Consider the following 20,625-nt stretch of genomic DNA (forward strand, 5'->3'; position numbering starts at 1 on the left):
TTGTGCTTACATTCTATAGTCTAGAATGACAGGTCTATAAGTGAAAGAGCTACTCTCAATATGGATTGACAAATGAAGCAGCCTTGAAGGAAAGAGAACAAGTCAGATTAGTCCGTGAAGCAGCAATAGAACAAGTTGACAAAGTCAAGGCCTACAAATGAAGCTGCAAGAATTAAGCTTCTATGAAGCATTAGGAAGTATATGGTAAATACGAAAAGGTACAAGGTTATTATATCGATCATACTGCTAGGTCTGGGAACAGTAGTCTTAAAGAGTCATCACCTAAGTTCTTAGAGTTAGCATAATACACTAGGTGTAAGACCAAATGATTATCCGTATTAAAAGAAGTTTTAATATGATTAAATTAACTCGGTAACAATTAAAGATAATCTTTGGAAAGAGTTCGAGGAGGATTAAAATCTTTAGGTATATGGTAAGTAGAATCCGAATAGGTGTAAAACCTGTTTAAAGATTAAATAGTTTCTTAATGGAATTCTATCTTTAAGAGAGTCCTAATTTGATTAGAATTAGGAGTCTAGGATTCTAGGGTAAATCACAGAATCACTATAAATATACCAAAAGATCATCTCGAGTTTTTTTATCAGACTCATTAGCATTAACCGGAGCTTTCAGGTATCACCTTTAAAGTCTTTATTTTTAAGAGTCTGTTCCTGTTCCCAGTTAGAGCAGTATTGGTTGGTAGGTCTTGTATCTTCGTATCTACTTTAGTTTTTATTTATTCTGTATTTCATTAAAGTTGAGTTGATGTATGTTAAGCATGAGTCAGGCTTACTAGAGCAAGAGTGAAAGATCTCAAGAGAGATCAGTGAGTTGGAACAATTGAGGGATTGTTTCATAGGGAGAAGGGAACAATGAGGGGTTGTTCCTAGTCATCTGTAATCTGAGGTGATTTGCAGATTGTGGCCCGAGTAGATTAGGCTTGTAAAGAAACTGAGTTGTTTTGCCTAATTAGTAGAAGTGTTTAAGTCCCCAAAGGGGCCGTGGTTTTTTCTATTGGGCCTAGAGAGTTTTCCACGCTAAATTGTGCTTGCTCTATTTTGCTGTTTCTGTTCCTTATCGCATATAAATTATAAAACTGCAAAAAATCAATTCACCCCCCCCCCCCCCCCTCTTGTGGAACTCCACGAAACTAACAGAAACCACTTTTCCTTCTTCCCTCCTTACCTCTCTCTCCTTTCTTTCACTTAATCTTCACCATCTTCTCCCATTTTCCTTTTAGGTACCAAACAAAGGAAAACTAGTTTGTAATTGTATTTTCCCTTGAAAAATATTTTCCATGGAAAATCATTTTACAATGAAAACGTTTTACGCCCTACCAAACGGATCCTTAGTTTCTTTTGAACAACTTCCGGATTTTGTTGGAGGATGGATTTCCATAGAACTTGGCTTGTACGTAGTAACTATTAAACTATTTATTTATTGAAGTTCCTTGCTTGCATCGAAAAATAAACATTAGGCATGGTAACCCGATGTTTAGTAGAGTACTTGTACTACTATATATTAAAAAATATTTCTAAAGTAGTATGTGTGACGAAGAATGTGACATTCTCTCTAAATCTATGTCACCCAATAGATTTTAAAAAGTTGGACTTTCGTTTGTAAAGTACTCAAATCAGCGACCTTAACGTTTAACATCATACATCATAATATGTTATCATTTTAATATTGTTGTTAGTATAGTAACGAAACTCTAAGGGCATATTTGTTATAAACTTAGGAAATGAAATGGAAAGGAAATAAATTAGAAGGGGAAAGGGCAGTGTTAGTTATTTTCAATATTAGTTGTTTGGTATACCTTAAGAATAGAATCACTTGTAACAAATTGGGGATACAGAACGGATACAATGTTATTACCATAGGGTTGGGAGAGGTAACAAATGGTAGTAATGGTTACCATTAGAAAATGGATTGTGTTACCACTCCTCTCATACCAAACATTAGGTAAAATGAAAATAGTTAAATTGATTCCATTTCCATCACTTAAACAAACTCTATACCAAACACTCTATACTCTAACTTGTATTAACGATTCTATCACAAATGTCATGCATAAGGATATACGAGTAATTATTAATTCTAGCATTCTAGGAACAAGTACTACGTGCCTATATATAATTAGTAGACCTGTTTATTGAACAGAGTAACCAATCGAGCAAAGGATTAGGGTTCATATAGGGTCAGTAACACAACCCGCTAATAATCCGCACCATTCCTGATCAGACGGGCCCGAAAACCAAATCTAGTAGTTAGCTTTGAAAAATAATCAATGTGTATGGGCCTTAAGGGCCTAAGGGGCCCAGACGGGCAGTATTGGGTCATATCGCTCATGCGAGATTGCAAGAAGCAGCAAGAAACTCAGCTCAACATGAGTACTCTATATGTGACATGGTCTTGCTTCATCACAGGAATAGACGGAACCGACGTCAGCACGCGAGCCACGTTGGAAAACAAGTTGACTTTGACTTTCGCTGCAGTTTTTAACCGTATATTTTATTGTTTTGTTGATGTTCCGGTGTTGTAAAGGTGGAAACAATGGGCTTCGAATGAAGGCCCTTTCGTGTGTGTTGAAGATCTTGCTTGTTTTGTATGAGTCGAGTCCGAATTCACCTGCACAAGAGTAAAATCACTAGCCTCGGGGGTGTTTCCGAGGAAAGCCCCTCCGATGCCTAAGTAAGAACGATGCTCGGATTCTAGAGAGAAGTTCCCTAGAAGAGTAGTCTTAAGGCGATAAATTGGACGTACCTTGAGGTGTGAGCCTTGGCGGCCTATTTATAGTGTTTGCATAATAAATGCCCATAGGTCATTTATTGCTATTGGGCCTTGGGCCTTAGTGGATGGCTGAATAGCCATGTTGGTTTGTGGCAGGTTTGATATTGCTGTTTTGAGCCATTGGGCTTTGGACTTAGTGGCCCAATTGAATATCAATTGGGAGCCCAAACAACATGCCCCCCCAGACCCGGTCCATTTAGAATTAAATGGGTGGGTTTCCAGCTGTCAGAAGTCCAAAAGTTCCCTCTCTTTTTTGAAAAGAGGCGACTTGCATTGATGACAAGTGTTGGGACTTGTTTTGAGTCGTGGAGATCGTGGGTTTGAAAGAAGTTAGTGCGCCCTTTTTTCTCTATAAATACGAGGCGCAAGATTTCCTTCAAACCTTTACTTTCTCTCTCTTTCACACAAAATTCCTTTCTTTTTCCGGCGATCGCAGCTTTCGAGTTTCTTCGGATCTACGGATTTCAGTCAGCTTTTATCTTCGGGAACTTGTCTCATTCACTTTGTCGGCGAATTCCGCTTCGGAAAAAGGTAACTTGTTTGTGAATTTCCCTTATTTTTTCGCTCTTTCTTCTACTCCTCAATCTAAACCCTGGACCGAGAATTTGCAACCATGGCGAAGAACAAAGGCAAGAGTAAGTTCGTCGTTGGTTCTTCCAGTGAGAGGGAGGAGGTGCCCTCGGAAAGGGTACCGAAAACTTCGAAGGGCTGGCCTTCGGATAAGGTGGTGGAGAAACGTTCGACTGGTTGGGATGCCTCCAAAGATGGCGCTGTTGGAGGATCTGGTGGGTCTGAACGCGCTGCTTCTGGTAAGAAGGCTGGTTCTTCGGGTCTCCGTCGGCCTTACCCTGAGTTTCCAGTTCATTGGACTGAAGCTGATCCGAAGGGTAAGTATGCTCCAATTTTGCATGAGACCACCAAGATTGATGGTCCGTTGGAGAAATCAGTCAGTGGTGACTGGTTAGTGGAGGCGAAGCTGGGGGCCTATCATCGGAAGGCCGAAGAACTATATGGAATCCAGCATGCTTTGGGGTACTGGTGCGAACTTCCCGATCAGGAGCGTCCTCGGGTGACTCATCCGCCGAAGGGGTTCATTTCTGTGTACACTCATCACTTGGAGAATGGTCTCCGTTTTCCCTTGGATCCGTTCATTTACGAGCTCCTGGTGTCGTACAACATCAGTTTGGCCCAACTTACTCCCAAGTCTATGAGGCACATCATCGGATTTCGATGGGTGTGCGATTTTGTTAACTTTCCCTGCTCCGTCTCCGTTTTTAGAGATCTTCATGATCTGTCCTTCAACCATGCTTCCAAGGGTGATGGGTATGGCTGGTGGACCATCATCAACAAAAAATCTCGACGAAGGGGCGAGCCGAACTATGTTACGGCTTACCCTTACCTCAGCTCTGACCATAAATGGAAGACGGAGTGGTTGCTCGTTCGTGTGCCGACGGATCCGAAGCACCCCAATTTCTATCGTCCTCCCAAGTGGTTCGTGAGGCCTGATCCTGATATGGTAGGGGTGGCTGCTCCGGATCGGAATCATCAGCACTACGTGGATCTCCTCCAGTGGTTTCTGGCTCGGGAGGATAATTACAAACTGCCGTCTAGCTGGCTCCCGAACCTTAACTACATCTTGCGGGAGGACATTCTTGCTGTCGCCGGTCTCAGCAGGATTTTTGACAGGGGTAGGTGTCTTTCGGCTGGGACCATGTTTCAGTGAGTTTGGCCTCCTCTCTTTCTCTTCGATTTATTGACTTGTTTCGTAATTTATTTTCGCTGAATACGGTTTCAGTTGTCTTGATCCTAAGATTCTGGGCATTTCTTTGGATCTGCGAACTATTCACGACTCGACTCCTGAGTACAAGTTCGGGAAAGAGAATCCTCGTAATCCTCGTCTGAAGGATTACATGTTGTCTCCTTCGGGTGTTGCTCGGATTTCTGAAGTTCGAGCCGATCCGTTTGATTCTGCTTCTTCTCCCGAAGTTGTTCCAGTGAAAGTCGTGCTTCCTCCCTTAAGGACAACTTCGGATCCGGTGAGTGTTTCTATCTCTTCGGTTTTTATTCGTCTTTTACTCTTTTTTGGTTGGCCATCGGCTAACGTCTTGGTCCTGGACCATCTTTTTAGTGTCCTGGGACTGACGCTGTGCCGCGCGCCGTTCCTTCAGTTTCATCCCCGGCTCGGATAGATATCTCTTTATCTAGGAACCGGGTACTTCACCTTTTTCTTTATTCCTTCTTTTGTTTTCTTCTGGTTTATTGACCCTCGATCTCCTTTCTTAGGATCAGAAGAAGAGGAAGGGTAGCACTCTTCTGAGGTCTACTGCGCATCCAAAGAAAGCGAAGGCTTCTCAGACTTCGGAAAAGGTATTGCTTTGATTCAGGAGCTTTCTTGTAGTCCATCTTTTTCTCTTCCGAAGTTGACCTTTGAATGCGCTTTTGTAGGAAACGGCTTTGGAAGATATGCCTCCTCCCAAGAACCTTCTTCACTTCATGCCCTGCCAGGGCAGAAGTTAAAGAGTGTGGTGGTTTCGGAGCTGCCGCCCGTTGATCAACCGTTGGCCGAGGAAACTGCCATCCCTTCTCCGCTGAAGCCTTCTACTCCTCCAGGGATCGTGATCCAGGATATCACCAAGGCGGTGGAGGCGCTCGAGACCGACTCAGTTCCTGGCTCGGATGTCCCCATCGTGGCCGAGGAAAAAGAGAAATCTGCTGATGTCCCTCTCGAAAGGGAGAGAAGTCCAGATAAGGTGATGGTAGATCTTACGGGTCCTGATGTTGAGATTCCCGAGGCTTCGGTGGCCGAGAAGACTGTCCCTTCTACTGAGGAGGAGCAGCCCGAACAGGGCAAGGGGAAGAAGAGGCGCTATGAAACTTTGGGCTCTACCTCTACTTCGGCTCTGGATAGGCTGATTCATGCTGACCCTTCCTCGGATGTTCCGCTGAAGCGAATTCCCGAAGAAGTGAGGGAGGCGATGGCTCAGTATGCTAGGCCTTCGGTCCTGGGGGAGGATCCCTTGGCTCATGTGGGTTTGCTGGTGGGTCCCGAAGCTGCTAGGGAGAACCTGCTTCGGGCCAATCCGCAGTGGAGGGTTCCTGGGGTCGAAGAGAGGAATACAGCTATGATGGCCCAATATTACCTGAATGAGGTAAGTGTTGGGATTTTCTTTGGGTTGTCCCTTTGTTTTATGCTTCTCCTATTTTTGCTTATCCTTTTCTCTTTCACAGGCTGTCTTCTGGTCCTCGTTTGCTTCCGAGTTCAGCTCGGTTGAGGAGAGAAAACTGAAGAAATATCAGGAGGCTTATGCACGTGATATTCCTATCTTGGACCAGAAGGCTGGGAAGCTATTCTCCGAGCTTGTGGAAGTCAAGCAACTGTACCTCCAGTACAGTCGCGAGGCTAGAGATATTGCTGGGAAGATCGGGGCCGAAGTTGGCAAGCTCACCTTCCGAGTCGAAGAGGATGCTGAGAAGATAGCTTCCTTTGACAAGGAGAAGAAAGATATGGCCACCAAGTTCGCGAGCGAACTTGAAGAAAAGGATAGACTTCTCCAGGAGATGAAGTCTAAATTTGAGGCGGCTGATAAGGAGAGCAAGGATGCGGAGGCGAGGCTCCAGCAGTTTGTCAAGAATCGGGAGATGATTCAGAATCAAGCTGACAAGGTGCCCGTTCTTCAGCTGAATATCCGAGAGAAGGATGAGTATATTCGGAAGCTGGAGCAAGACCGAGCTGACCTCTATACTGCCGATCAGTGTAGAGAACAGTATTGGAATGGTATCCTGGGTGCTCGGCGCATGTTTGCGAAGCACATGCCTCATTTCCCTTGGAATGAGAAGGTTCCTCTCTGGATGCGGGCCCAGGACCACTTGGAGGAATGCCAGGCTGACCGAGATAAAGCCGAAGCTGAACGCCAAGATGCTCTTGCAGAGGCTCGGGCACAGAAGGCGATTTCCGAAGGTGACACCACTGCTGGAGGTTCTTCGAAAGATGCTCCCCCAGGGGCTGTTTCTGAGACTCCCAATAGTTAGGGATTCAGGCAGTCGTCTTCCTCAGAGTCGGTTGGTTCCAGTTGAGGACTTCCGAATGTGTGCTTGCCTTTCCCCCTTTTGCCTCGGCGCTGCGTTGTACTTATTTCTTTTTGCTTTCTTAGTACTTCGGTAGGCCGGTATTGTCTGTTGATGGCTGCCGATTTTAACTGTTTCATTTTGTTTTCAATTTTTGAGGGTCCTCGGGTATGCACCGAGTTGTTTGATGTATTTGTACTTCCCCCGAATATTGAATGAAAAATGAATGTTTGTTACTTGGCTGCCTCTTTTCAATTTTTTGCACTTTCGAAGTTTTAAGTCTTTGCCTTTGAATCCGTAGATTTTCGAGCTCTTCTTTTTTGCAGACTTGCTAAGAAACCCTTTGATTTTGCGAGTTCTTCAAATCCGTAGATCTGCTAAGAGACTCTTTAATTTGCGAGTTCTTCAAATCCGTAGATCTGCTAAGAGACTCTTTAATTTTGCGAGTTCTTCAAATCCGTAGATCTGCTAAGAGACTCTTTAATTTTGCGAGTTCTTCAAATCCGTAGACATGCTAAGAGACTCTTTAATTTTGCGAGTTCTTCAAATCCGCAGATCTGCTAAGAGACTCTTTAATTTCCAGACTCTTCAAATCCGTCGATCTGCTAAGAGGTCTGAATTGTTCTTCCGATCTCTTGTGGTTCGGAAACCTGGGCAAGAGATCGCTAGTCTGCCTCTCAGTTATGACTTTGGCGATCCATGGATCTGAGCCGAAGTTTTATAACTTGATTTGAGCGACTGTTTGTTGCGAACAAGGTTTATCGAGGTGTCGCGAATCCGAGGATTCTGGACGATTCCCCGAAGTGTATGATTTGGTCATTTCTTGCATTTTATCAAGGAATGGGCAAAGTCAACCTGTTTTTAGTCTCGGATTGATCAGATCTGAGGCTGCATGTATATATAAAAGGACAATGAATTTGAAATATAGAGATAGGTTTAATGAAACACATGGTGCCAAACGGCTTTCCTCTTCTCATTAAACAACTTACTTGGTTTACAGACAGAGATCATACAAAATATTCCACTACTACAAAATAGGCTTATAGCAACGGCAATAAACCGTTACCATAGATCAATTAATTGTTGTAATAGGCCTATAGCAACGGTTTAAAAACCGTTACCAATAAGGGGCGTTGCTATAAGTCTATGGCAACAATTTCCTGGATTTAGGCAACAGTTATAATAAACTGTTGCCATAAATAACTATGGTAACGCTTTTTATAGGCAACGCTTTTAACCTATGGCAACAGTTTTCTAACGACTTTAGCCAACATTTACACATTTAAGGCAACAATTTTAGCCAACTTAAGGCAACACTTATTATCTTATTGTGGGTTGAATTTAAAACTAATGCAACACTTTCTTACACTTATAGTAACACATCCGGCCAATTGTATCTGTAGCAACACTTACTACCAAGTTTATGACAACGCTTTTAGTTTTCATTCTTGTAACGCTTACAATTGAGTTTATGGCAACGCTTTCATTTGAGTTTATGACAACACTTACGATTGAGCTTATAAAAACGCTTTCAATTGAGCTTAGGACAATGATCACTATTGGTCTAATATTATGCATTTAATAAATTTGAACAACGTATAATAAGATTTTCATAATAAATAAGTTCAAAACAATGTATACATATATCTTATTACAATTATCTCAATAGTAAAAAAAATATTGGTTCTAAAACTACATCCAGTATAAAAAAAAAAGTCTCTTGCAATCACAATACAATAGCTCTATTCTAATATTTATGTGCCAAAAACACTATCAATCTTCACATACTTAAAGTAGTCTTTCTTTGAATATATGCACCATCCTGCACAACAAACAAATGAAGTGTAACATTTTAATAAGAAACTTGTTATCAATGAATAAAATCCACATACGTAAGAAAAAAGAAGACCAAAATGAATGACAAAAGATAAACCTTAATATATAATGGGTAAAGGGCAGCGTTTTTCAATACCCAATGTCTCATGAGAATTCATTAAGACTCCCATTCTAGCTTATCTATTACAAAAGTATATAACGTAAAATGACAGTGAAAGTGGAAAATCCGATAGATTTTCGTTTAAAATTGATCTGTCCACAAAAATGTAACTAACTAAAACCTATTCCAAGAACACCAACAATTTTGAAACGATAACCAATATTGTGAGGGGGAGAAGGGTAAACTACCCAAATTCCAAGAAAAAACATAAGGAGACATGACCAAAACTTACAAAGTCATGAATTCCTAGTTAGGAGTGACTAAGAGAATGAAAATAGTGAATTAATATAAAGTGGAATGGCTGAAATAGTAAATGAAGCATTTCCAAGTTACTGTTAGACTATGTAATTTTAGATTAAACATGAAATAATATAATTTGCAGCATCATGGACTGAGGTGATTGGTAGACATAATTTACAAAGAGGCAAACCAACTATGAGTATTATGTAACTTTGAATAAATTCATCCTATTATTGCCTAAGGAGGGGGCAAATCTGAAATTTAAGGAAAAAAGAAACGAAGTCTCACATTTCTTTCTCCAGTAGCTTGCGAATAAAATCTTTCGAATGTGAAGTCACTTTCTCAGTTTTGTCGCAAACAATTAGTAGAGGAACTCTCTTATTTACAACACTGGCCTTGGTTAGGATATCGTACAAGTACCTTAAAACAAATCAGATAAACAATCGGACTTCAGAATCATTACAAGTGTGAAGTGAAAGGAACGTACAACAAAAGGATTGGAGGAAAAAAAATTACTGAGCGGCTGCCTAGCAGTTAGGCAAGAACTCCAAAGAATCAGCAACAAAAACAACACCAGCCACCTAGGGCATCTAGTTATCAAGCTAACTCCAAAGAATCAGCAACAAAAACAACACCAGCCACCTAGGGCATCTAGTTATCAAGCTTAGGACGAAGGCGTGAGTGCCCACTGTCCAGGAACATCAACTAAATGCGCATGCTTGATTTACCCTTCTCTCCATGTAAAAATGTGGAAGATTTAGTTGCAATTTTCATTATGAGATTTATGACCAAAGTAAATAACAGGGAAAAGGGGGTACTAGGAAATCAAGTTTATGAGCATAAATGAGAGCAATTGTCAGAAAATTGTGAGTCGAGCCAGTAAATTATTTAAAATCAGTCCCGGAGAGCAAAAACCTCAAAACCTAAACAATTAATTTTCAAACAAACACAAAAACTATATCCTTTTGTCCAACTCTAATGTGAAAATTAATTAATTAAATTAGTATAGTACCTTAGTGAGCTTAGAGTGCAGCATAAGAGTACCCTCATTTGGATCCATTGAAATCACAATTCCTTGATGTGAAAAACCATCTCGAAGATAACAAACAAGAGAAGACAATATTTTCATTCATATTATATACAGAAGAACACTCAGTGAATTGACCAATAGGTCTTACTAACTAAACAAAAAAATTGAACCAGCAAGTCAAAAAGAAAGGTCATACACAAACTTCTCAGACATGATGGTTTCAGAAACTAGAGTAAAAAACAAAGACCTAAGGACATAATTAACAATGAATGCAAAATGGAGATTGCTCACCTGGTAGAAAAGAACAGTTTTCCCACTCCCAGTGAGTCCGACAAACACAACAGTATTAGACTTCTTTCGCTTGAACAAACTCATTGTTTTGGGTGAAATTAAAGGTTAAAGATTAGGCATCATTTCACTTTTCCTATATATTAACCAAAGCGGCAACTTAACACGTAACAAGTCAAAGATATCCGAAGGTGTAAGAAACTGGCAGCAACGAACAAATCCAGATCAAAAACCTTTGTGGTGACACGAACACCAGATATAATTTATTAAGCATCAAAAGCTTAAAAAACAAATATTGAATCTGCGCTCATAATAACAACAATATAATTCGATTTGTCGATCCCTTGGGTGGTTTTTTGGTTAAGGGTCAATCACTCCAGCATTAAATGGCTTTCACTTAGTTCCTAGACCACTCCAAAAAAAAATAATTGTATTAAGATAACCTTAGGAACATCAACCTCCCTCAACTGAAAAGAAAAAAGGCCAATATTAAATGTCATACACATACACTTGCCAATGATTTAAAACAGCATGCATATGTGCATACTAAATCGACTGTATATGCGTATACTTCTCAAAACAATACTTAATCTATTTAATGGCAATAAACTAAGAATGTTAGACTGTTAAGTAAAAGAATGTGTTGTCCCAACCATGAAGGAAAAAACCATACTTCTAGTCGCAAGAAGACTACTTCTACTTCCTTGTTAGATCACAAGAACCGGGGAACACTTGAGCGAAGAAAGAATAGACATTCGGCCTTAATGGTAAGTTTTTTGAGCTGAAAATTGTTAACCCTTGATGTCTGTTAGTTAATTACCTGTCACATATATGAATAACATGAGGTGGAAGGCAGGATCTATTTAATTTTCATGTGAAACACTCAATCATTACTGCAAAATTTTGTATATGCCACTCAATTTTCATCCCCCCTACTCCACCCAGATGGGAAAAGAAAAAAACAGAAAAGAAGAGTGGAAATAATTAAGCCAGATCCATGTATTCCCCACATTCTTCCTGAATCAGTATCTTCTACGTAAGGCAGGCAATTAAAGCTAATCCAACACTTCCAGTAGAACCCCCAACTCTTATGCAAAAGAAACCTCAACTCATAAGGAATGTGTAGTATAAAACTATAAATAGAGAGTACATGTTAGTATAATGTTAGGATTAATAATACCTTAATAATATTATGTCCAGATGTTATAGCTGACACAACATAAAACACCAAAATTAAGAGGGAATATAATGTAGATCATACCTATATGTCCAGATGTTATATATATATATATAGAAAATGGGTATAATTAATTAAGAGGGAATATAATGTAGATCATACCTATATGTAAATTAGTAAAGACTATCACATTCCAAAATTTCACACCATGGATTATCGCGTCGATCAATATGGACAACCTGCAAATGCAAACCCCTTAAAGGTTAGTCTCAATGGACCTCTCTTTCCTTCCCCTGCCTCTGAGATCCCTTCTGTTCATGTTCACTTGCTCTTCAATGTTTTCAAACTTTCGAATTTCACGGCCAAGACAAGTTAGCAGAGAATCTGAGATATGCATGGTTTGATTGGAACAACTAGTAAATATGATTAACATAGTTGGATAACATTGACCAAATTCCTTCCACATTATATGGATTAATTAACTGAAAAATATCTTCTATTAAAAAAAAGCAAGAATTATTAGAATATAGAATTGAAAAGATGCGATTACCTTACAAGTCGTATCAAAAAGGACTTTGTGAGGTAAGATTTTTCACTGAAACTAGAACATTGAATCTCCTTTTACATATAGTAGTTATATTCTAAGATAATGGGCGGGAAAGTACGAGAAGATTGGTCTAACATGCAAATCAGTAGGCAATATAGTATTCTGCCCAAGTAAATCAATTAATTTAAGGAATTCATTGAATACTTGTAAACTATATGAAGCTATTCTAGTAACTATCACGACATTATTTGTTGTTAGCACTTTTAATGAAAAACTCATGTGTCAAGAAGATGGATTTACAATCCAATTTGGTTTCCATCTCTTTGACTTTTTCAGTATCGTATACTTACAGAGTTACAGGAAAGCAATGTGATTTAACTGAATTTAGAGGAAAAAAATTGAACAAGAACAATTAGTATCCCTTCAATTCAAGGGATTCCAAACTCCTAAAACTTCACAGATTCCCTTTTGAAGAAATAGGAAATCTAAGATTCGGTTTCTTATTGCATCTATACTAAGTCATTGATCTAAAATATGTACAAAATAAAAGCACAGGACAAGAAATTTGTATGGACTTAATCATTAGCCTAAACAAATATCTTGAAAATATAGGTTGCACCATCAAAAGGGATTTATATAAAACAAATAAAGTAAGGCCTGCAAGTTTATAGGTTTAGTAATTAACAAATCCTTGAACATTAAAATAATCTTCTATACAAAAATTGCACACTTGAATCATACTGTGGGACTAAACCCTCAACGGAATTCGCAGCCTCAATATCAACCCTAAATCTTAAGAATTCCCTACTTAAAAATCCCTAATTTAATCCTTTTTACAACACAAAAGATTAATGTACATAATTTCGATCAATAAATTAAAATTAAAGCTTGAATGGTGAATGCTTAGACCAAATTAAAAGGGAAAATTACATATTCACCTTGTTCCAGCTTTGAGGGATGCGAAATTTGATTAACGCTACTCCAATTTTCCATCGCCAATTAAGAAATCCAATAGCCATGAATTTGGTGCTCACCCCTTGCCATTCAAACCCAAAGAGAAGCAATGGTTCATACGACATAAATTTATTGAACTTATGTTTTTTTTTGGGAAAAAACTAAATTCAGGAAATTAGGTTTGAATTAAGGTAGAAAAATCAGAGATTGTAGATTTGAAAGGTGGAAAGAACAATCAATGTTGAAAAATTGCGATTAAACGAAGAATTTCAAAGGCGACCGGCAATGAATTAATAAGGAGTAGAGGAAATTCCAAGAAGAAGGCGAATGTAAAGGGTAAATGAAACTAGTTTGAGGGCTTTGTAAGTGTAGGAAATATAAATAAAAGTGAATGAAAATTTTGATAATAGTGGAAAACTGTTGCACTAGCTAAGACGAAAAAACATAACGTATAACTGTTGCCTTTAGAAAACTATTGCAACAGTTGTATTCACAGAAAATAAAATAAACCTTATTAGTGAAAAACCGTTATTATAGACCACTTATTGCAACGGTGTAAAAACTGTTGCTTTTTCTAGCGTTGCTATAGGCCACTTTTCTAGTAGTGTTTCTTGAGAACATCGGTATTCCAATGGTTCTTCAAGATTGTTCCATCTAATTGTTTCAGCATAAAAGTGCCTGGCCTTTTTTCGGAATGGATGATGTATGGTCCTTCCCAGGTGGCTGAGAGTTTGCCATGGATCCGTCCTTTCTGAACTGAGGCGGCGTTTATGAGTACTAGATCGCCGACCTTTAGAGGTCTGGCGTTGACTCTTCGATTGTAATGCTTGTTGACCCTCTGCAAGTAGGCTGCGTTGAGTGTTCTAGCATCGTTCCGAGCTTCATCTAGTAGGTCAAGAGCTTCGGACAGAAGTTGGTCGTTGCTTTCTCCTTGGAGTCCATCATACTTGTTGTATGCCTTGATCCTCAGACTTTCTGTTCCGATTTCCACAGGGATGACAGCCTCGGATCCGTACACTAGATGGAATGGTGTTTGCCTAGTGGCTTCCTTCTCGGTGGTCCAAAGGGACCATAACGTTCCAGGTAGCTCTTCTAGCCACTTGTTTTTGTCATCCTCGACTCTTTTCTTGAGTGCGTTGAGAATGAGTTTGTTTGCAGCTTCGGCTTGCCCGTTTCTTTGTGGGTGGCAAACTGCCGAGTAAGCTAGGTGGATGCCGAATTGCTTGCACCATTTTTGCAGCGGGGTGTTGTCGAACTGTTTCCCGTGGTCAAAGACTATTAGCCTTGGTATGCCGAACCTTGTGATGATGTTCTGCCATATGAACTTGCGGACCTGAGGTTCGGTGATGGAGGAAACAGCTTCGGCTTCGATCCATTTGCTGAAATAGTCGACTCCTACAATCAGCCACTTCTTTTGGTTCGCAGCTGAGGGGAAGGGACCAATGATGTCTAACCCCCACTGTGCGAATGGTAAGGGATATAGTGTTGATTGTAGAGTTTGAGCTGGTTGGTGGATAGCTGGTGCGAATTTTTGGCACTTCTCGCATTTCCTTGCCATCTTCTTTGCTTCAGAAACCATAGTGGGCCACCAGTATCCGGCCCGAAGGGCTTTGTGTGCCAACGTCCTGCCTCCGATGTGGTTTCCGCATATTCCGAGGTGGATTTCCCTTAGGATGTAGTCAGCGTCGGTTGGACCCACACACTTCAGCAATGGAGCAGAGAATGATTTCCTCATGAGTTCTCCTTTGGCGTCGATGATGAACCATTTGTTGAATCTTTTCAGCTTTCTCGCCTGTAGCTTGTCTTCGGGAAGTTCTCCCCTTTCTTTGTATGCAATCACTGCGTCCATCCAGCTAGGCTCGGTACGTAAACTGCATATTGTGGGGGGTGGCAAATCAATGCTTCTCTCTTGGTGAACCTCCACGTGGACCGACCTGTTTAGCTCATTGAGCGTTGAGCTTGCGAGTTTTGACAGTGCGTCAGCTTGCGTGTTTTGTCCTCGGGGAATGAGGATGACTTCAAAGGATCTTAACTTTGACGTTAAGGATTTAATTTTCTCTAGGTAAGCTGTCATGCTGGGCCACTTGGCCTCATACTCCCCTCGGATCTGGTTGGCTACAAGCTGGGAATCAGTTTTGAGACAAACATGTTCGGCCTCCAGGGATAAGCAAAGCTCTATCCCTGCAATCGCGGCCTCATATTCGGCCTCGTTGTTAGTTTCTTTGAAACCGAACTTCAATGCATACTCTATGCTTTTCCCTGTTGGGGGGATTAATACAACTCCTGCTCCCGAGCCGTTTACTGTGGAAGATCCGTCAGTGAAGACTTCCCAAGTGCTTTTCGTATCATCCAACATCTCTTGGTATGAGCACTCGGCCAAGAAGTCTGCCAGCGCCTGTGCCTTGATGGCTGTCCTCGGCTGATATTTGATGCCGAATTCTGATAGCTCGAAGGCCCAGGCAGCCAATCTTCCCGACCTCTCTATCTTGTCAAGTACTTTCTCGAGTGGTTGGTCGGTCAGTACTCTGATCTGATGGGAGTCGAAGTATGGCCTCAGTTTCCGTGCAGCTACCACCACTGCATATGCAACTTTCTCGATGAGTGGGTACCGAGTTTCGGCCCCTGTGAGTGTTCGGCTGGTGAAGTAAATCGGTTGTTGCTTTTTCTCTTTTTCCCGAAGGAGTACTGCACTGACGGTTCCGGGGCTAACTGCGACATATAGATATAGGGTCTCCCCTTCCTTTGGTCTGGCCAGTGTCGGCAGTTGGGCTAGGTGGGCTCTGAGCTGTTGGAAAGCCTCTTTTTGCTCTTGTTCCCATATCAGCTCGGGGTCCACTTTCCTCGGGACGCCTTTTTTCTTGATTGGCTCTGCTTCTCCTCCGGGGAGATTTTTTGGTTTTAGCGCTTTGAAGAAAGGGGCTCCCTTGTCCGAGGCCTTTGATATGAACCTTGTCAGTGCGGCTAACCTGCCGGTTAGCCTCTGCACGTCTCTCTTGGTCCTCGGCTCGGGTAGATCCAATGCTGCTTGAACTTTGTCCGAGTTTGCATCGATTCCTCTTTCGCTTACCATGAATCCGAGGAACTTTCCTGACTTCACCCCGAAGACACATTTTTTCGGGTTCAGCTTCATGTTGTATTTCCTCAGATTTCCGAAGGTCTTGGCCAAGTCCTTGACATGGTCCTCCTCCTTGATGCTTTTTACGATGGAGTCATCCACATAAACCTCGACGTTCCTCCCTTTCTGGTCGGCGAAGACGTGATCAACTAGCCTTTGGTAGGTAGCGCCGGCATTTTTCAAGCCGAAGGGCATCATTTTGTAGTTGAACACTCCTGCACTCGTGATGAATGTTGTCTTCGCCCTGTCATCGGGGTGCATGAACACTTGATGGTACCCTGAGAAGGCGTCCATGAAGATGAGCAGTGCATGACCGCTGGTAGAGTCGACCAATTGGTCTATCCTCGGCAGGGGATAGCAGTCTTTGGGGCAGGCTCGGTTCAGATCTGTGAAATCCACGCACATTCGCCAAGAGCCGTTTGCTTTCTTGACCATCACCACGTTGGCCAACCATTTTGGGTACATGCATGGCTCGATGAATCCAGCCTCCTGCAAATTTTTTACCTCTTCGGCGATGGCTTTGTTTTTCTCCGAGGAGTAGTTCCTCTTTTTCTGTTTGATTGGCCGAGCTTCAACGTTGACGTCCAGCTTGTGACAAATCAGCTTCGGATCTATCCCTGGCATGTCTGCTGCTGACCATGCGAAAATGTCTTTGTGATCCCTGAGCAGTTGGATCAAATCGATTCGGAGCCCCGAGCTTAGGGTGTCTGAATCTTTTTCGAGGAAGATATCCTCCATTTCTTGATCTGGCTCGGGAGATAGGGTTTCGGGGCGAGCATCAACCTCCGCGGGAGATAGGCTGCTCGTGCCTGCTTTTCTCCTCTTTGCCTCGTTCTCCTCTTCTGGAGTATCTTTCTTTTCTTCCTCAGCCTCGGAACCGTCTCCTAATTTAGGCTTTCGGTTGACGGTGTGGCAGGTTCTTCTTGCCACCTCTTGATCACCTCTAATTCGCTCGGCAAATCCTGCGTCCGAGACGTATATCATCAGCTGATGGTATGTGGATGAGATTGCTTGCATCTTGTGAATCATGGTTCTTCCCATGATGACGTTGTATACTGAGTCGCAATCCATCACTAAGAATTCGTCTCGAAGGGTTTTTGCTGCTTGGCCTTCGCCCACTGTAACTAGTAGGGTGATCTTTCCGCGAGGGATAGCTGCGGATCCGTTGAATCCGATCAGGGGGTAGCTGACTTTCGTCAGCGATTCTTCTGACTCCTCGAGGATCAGTTGCTCGAAGCAATTTATGAAGATGATGTTGACGACACTTCCTCCGTCGACCAACACTCGGTGTACGTTGTGGTTATTGAGATCCATGGAAATGACCAAAGGATCGTCATGTTTGTATTGGACCCCGAAGCAATCATCAGCGGTGAAGGTCATGTTCGGGGGGTGTGGTTGGCTGTCTCCCACGACGCTGAAGTTGACTCGATGGGAGAGAGCTCTTAGGTGTTTATTGCTGGCCTGGCCAGACCTCTGCCCCCCGAACACCACTAGGATGTCATTCTTCTTCTGCCCTGTTGCTTCGTAAACCCTTTTCTGGGATTGCTCGTGCGGGTTGCCGCTTGCGGCCTTTTCTTTTTCCTCCCTTCGGTCTAACAAGTATTGTTTCAGGTAGCCTCGGCGAACGAGGTCCTCAATGTTATCTTTCAGCGAGTTGCATTCTTCGGTGTGGTGACCGAAGTCATCGTGAAACTTGTACCATTTGTTCTTGTTTCTCCGAGCTGGGTTGGACTTGAGCTTCCCTGGTAGCTTCCACTTCTCATCATTTCTGTTGAGGCTAAAAATTTCCTTTCGGGGCAGAGCTAGTGGAGTGTAGTTAGCGTATTTGGGTTGAAGTTCACCTCTTCTCCCGTCTTTCTTCGGGCTCATATCTCTAACTCCCACTTTCTCTTTCCCTTTCCTAGAGCTGCCCTCGGGCTTACTCTAGACATTTTTCGTATCTCTCGGATCCGACGACCCTTTCAACCTTGCAGCAGCTTTGTTGAATTCTTCGGTTCTGATGAATGCATCAGCCATTTGGAGCACGTCGGCTATTTTGGAGGGGTTTTTCATTGAAAGTTTGTCACGGAATTTCCCCTCCTGGAGTGCGTGTTTCTAAGTGAAGATGGCCACGTCTGGCTGCAAGTTTGGTATATTTGTTGATTCCTTCATGAATCTGGCCATGAATTCTCTTAGACTTGCGTCTCTTTCTTGTTGGATTGAGGTTAATTCTGCGGTGGTTCGTTCGGGGCGATTGTTGCTCACAAACTGCGTGCAGAATCTCTTCTTCAACTTCTTCCAGCTTTTGATAGATCCCTTCGGCAGCGATCTGAACCACTCTCCCGCCACTCCGGTTAGCGTGGTTGGGAAATATTTGCACCAACATGCTTCGGAGTAGGGGCTCAAGAACATTTGTTGTTCGTAGGAGATGATGTGGTCCCTCGGATCCGTGGTTCCGCTATATGTCAGGTGTGCTGGCAGCCTGACCTTGGGGATTTCTTCCATGATCAGTTCGTCCGAGAAAGGGGATGACGTGGGAGTCATGATTCTTTTCCCGAGTCTAGCCCTGATGCCTTCGTTTGCCGGGGTTCTGTGATTAGAACGCTCGGGCGTACGACGGGGGCTAGGGGTTTGATCATGCCTCTTGTCTCTTCTTCTTTCTCGGCTACTGACCTCGGGCCGTTCGCTGGATCTACTTGATTCGCCTACCCCGAGCCTTGAATGGATCGAAGGTCTTAACCTCGAATGGACCGAGGGCCTCAACCTGCTGAGTACCGAGCTTCGGATCCGAGTGTTAGGAGTAGTCGATTCGCTTTGGAGAGCTGTTGGAGTAGGCGTTGGTCTTGCAAACCAATCTGGTTGTTGTTGTGCTCTTTTTTGGGTGTCCCACGTTCTTTCCATCCATCTCGACGTCAGGTGTGTTCCTGTCAAGGGAGGGATTTCTCGTTCGGGTCTGGACACCTCTACACTGAGCGGCTCGTTCAACCGTCGCTTGGTCCTCCTCTCCTCTCTGCGGTCTTTTGCCAATCCTTGCTGTTTCTCGTTGAAGAGGAAGTTTTGCATGATGGTCATGGCCGCAGTGAGCTCTTCCCTAGTTGGGATCAGAGGTCCTGCGTTTGTGGCGGTCGTAGCTCTGCTTGGCTGTGACCTCGCCACTGATTGAGGATGCGCTTCTTCGTCAGATTCTGAATCTGACCGCACTACCATATCGTCATCATTGTTGTTGACAACATCATTAACCATTTTGCAGAAAGAGGTGGTTAATGTCTTTCAAGGCTTTGAAGTGTTCTTCCCCACAGACGGCGCCAAATTGTTCCGGTGTTGTAAAGGTGGAAACAATGGGCTTCGAATGAAGGCCCTTTCGTGTGTGTTGAAGATCTTGCTTGTTTTGTATGAGTCGAGTCCGAATTCACCTGCACAAGAGTAAAATCACTAGCCTCGGGGGTGTTTCCGAGGAAAGCCCCTCCGATGCCTAAGTAAGAACGATGCTCGGATTCTAGAGAGAAGTTCCCTAGAAGAGTAGTCTTAAGGCGATAAATTGGACGTACCTTGAGGTGTGAGCCTTGGCGGCCTATTTATAGTGTTTGCATAATAAATGCCCATAGGTCATTTATTGCTATTGGACCTTGGGCCTTAGTGGATGGCTGAATAGCCATGTTGGTTTGTGGCAGGTTTGATGTTGCTGTTTTGAGCCATTGGGCTTTGGACTTAGTGGCCCAATTGAATATCGATTGGGAGCCCAAACAGTTGATATTTTAATCACAAGTAGCGTTACACATAGCATCCACCCATATCCGGATTCGACCTCATCGTACACTTTGATTTTGGTGAGTGATTCCCAATAAGAGTTTCTGCATACGGCGATGTTTTAATCCGAGATTGAGATCACATCTCATCCTATATACAATTATGTACCATTAAATAATGTAAAAGGACGTTTATATTAAAAGAATCATGTAAACGGACGATAGGGGAGCATGTCAATGAGCGGCTTGTGGTTATTCTACATAAGCTTATTTCGGGTTTGGGTCACACCCGCCTTCGAGAGAGAGTCCATTTAACGAGACCGTAGGTGGTTCCACCTTAAAATCATATGGCAATAAGGGGAGTAACCCCTTGGACTTATTAAGTGATTAACCCTCTACTATTTTATCAATGACAAATAATGTACTACCTAGATACGTAATATCAATATACAAAGAAGTAACAATAATATAATGTCGTACGTAGTTCTACGTAAGTATGTATAAACGTATAGTCGTGTTGAATTACATAGTCTTTCTTTAACTAAATAAACAGACTAATGACAAGAACGTGGCTAATTATACGAGTATTAAGTACAGTAAGTAAGACAGCTTACAATATTCAAATAATAATTTGATCAAAGGTAACTAGATTATACAAATACTAGCTAGCTTCAACATCAAATCGTGTGAACCGTCTA

This window comes from Spinacia oleracea, chromosome 4 (genome assembly GCF_020520425.1).
Source record: "Spinacia oleracea cultivar Varoflay chromosome 4, BTI_SOV_V1, whole genome shotgun sequence".
Lineage (NCBI taxonomy): Eukaryota > Viridiplantae > Streptophyta > Magnoliopsida > Caryophyllales > Amaranthaceae > Spinacia > Spinacia oleracea.